The sequence below is a fragment of the Meleagris gallopavo genome, chromosome 1, assembly GCF_000146605.3.
Source record: "Meleagris gallopavo isolate NT-WF06-2002-E0010 breed Aviagen turkey brand Nicholas breeding stock chromosome 1, Turkey_5.1, whole genome shotgun sequence".
Classification (NCBI taxonomy): domain Eukaryota; kingdom Metazoa; phylum Chordata; class Aves; order Galliformes; family Phasianidae; genus Meleagris; species Meleagris gallopavo.
Window position 1 is genome coordinate 178,002,330 of NC_015011.2, and position 1,938 is coordinate 178,004,267.

The window sequence follows — 1,938 nt, forward strand, 5'->3', positions numbered from 1 at the left end:
TCTCGTCCACCATGAGAGCGGGCGGGGGCCGGGGCCGGGCCGGCGTTCCTCCCGCGGTGCCCGAGGACATGTGCGGGCCGTGGGGCGCTGCGAGGCCGTGGGACGGCGTGGGAGCGGCTGCCCGCGCCCGGCACGTTAATGCGAGGCGAGGAGGGGGCGGGCGGTGCAGGACGGAGGTCGTACGTACGGAGCGATCCCCTGCGCTTCTCCAGCGCGGCTGTCCCGCCCGGCCGCGCTCTGCAGGCCGCCCGCCCCGTTGCAGCCTCAGCACGTGGGTGTGGGACACGGCTCTGCACGGCTGTTTGGTCACAACCCCAGGCAATCCTACAGGCTTGGGGAGGAGTGGCGAGAAAGCTGTCTGATGGAAAGGGACCTTGGTGTTCTGATGGACAGTCGGCTGAATGTGAGCCAGCAGTGTGCCCAGGGGGGCAAGAAGGCCAATGGCATCCTGGCTTGTATCAGGAATGGTGTGGTGAGCAGCAGTGGTGAGGCCTCACCTCGAGTACTGTGTTCAGTTTTGGGCACCTCAGTACAGAAAGGACATGGAGGTGCTGGAGCAGATCCAAAGAAGGGCAGCAAGGCTTGTGAAGGGCTTGGAGAATATGGCCTGCGAGGAGAGACTGAAGGAACTGGGGCTGTTAGGCTGGGGAAAAGGAGGCTGAGGGGAGACCTTATTGCTCTCTTCCAGTACCAATACCAAGAAAAATGCTTACAGCAAGAGCGGGGCTGGTCTCTTCTCACTGGTGACAGATGACAGGACGAGAGGAAATGGCCTCAAGTTGTGCCAGGGTAAGTTTAGGTTGGATATCAGGAAAAACTTCTTTACAGAAAGGGTTGTTAAGCACTGGAATAGGCTCCCCAGGGAGGTGGTTGAGTCACCATCCCTGGATGCGTTTAAAATCCATTTGGATGTAGTGCTCATGATTTAGCAGAGGGTTGTTAGGGTAGTTTGGCTAGGTTGTGGTTGGACTTGGTGATCTTTATGGTCTTTTCTAAGCTGAGCTATTCTATGATTCTATGAAAAACATATTAGTCAGCAAATGTTGGAATTATTAAGGGAAAGAGAGGGAATGTGGCAGAGAACATCTTGAAACCACAGTATAAGTGAATGATCACCTTTATCTTAAGTGCAGCATACAGCTGCAGTTCCTCCATCACAGACAGGGGTGTGTGAGAAGAGGTGAATGAGGGTTAGTGAATACTGGAAAGCTCTGCTGAGGGACAGGAGGCAGGAGCTGTGGGGGGAGCAGCCCACGCACGGCTGTAGAGTGGTGGGGCTGTATGAGGTGGGGTCACACATCAGTTCCTTCCCATGCGAGAAGTGCCTGCATCTAGTGGATCCGGTAGCCATGTTCACTGCAAGAAGAGGTGGGGTTTCATAATGTGGAACTTGCTGCTGTGGGATATTATAGATCACTTTATGTGTATTTAAGGATACTGGGCAAGGGTCTGTTAGAGAACTGCATTCACAATAAATCACTTCAGCCAGAAGTCCCCTTCATGGAGAAAGATTATAGACCAGGCGAAGGCAGAGTGGGTGTCACCTCTGCTTACTTGCCTTAATCTCACTCTTTCCAGGACAGCTGGTTCTGGCTGTCTTCAAGATACTTCAAGAACTGTCAGTATCAACCCTTGTCTGAACTAGTGAAGCTTCTCTTTTGAACCTCTTGCTGTGGATGTTAATGAAAGTTTTCCAGAGATCCCAAAATGGAGCTGTTTTTGGATTGTGAATGCCCCAGGTTCACATCACCTTCTTGTCCCTCCTTCCTTCCCAGTTCTGTTTTGTATGCAGGTTTGTCAGGCCTTCTTTTCTGATGTCTCCCCTCCTGGGATCCCCCTCAGTGGCTGTTTGATGCTACTGGGCCCCAAAGCCTTGCAGCTGCTTGACAAACATCCCAGATGTATGGGGAGTTTTGTTTCACCTTGGGAAGACCCTAT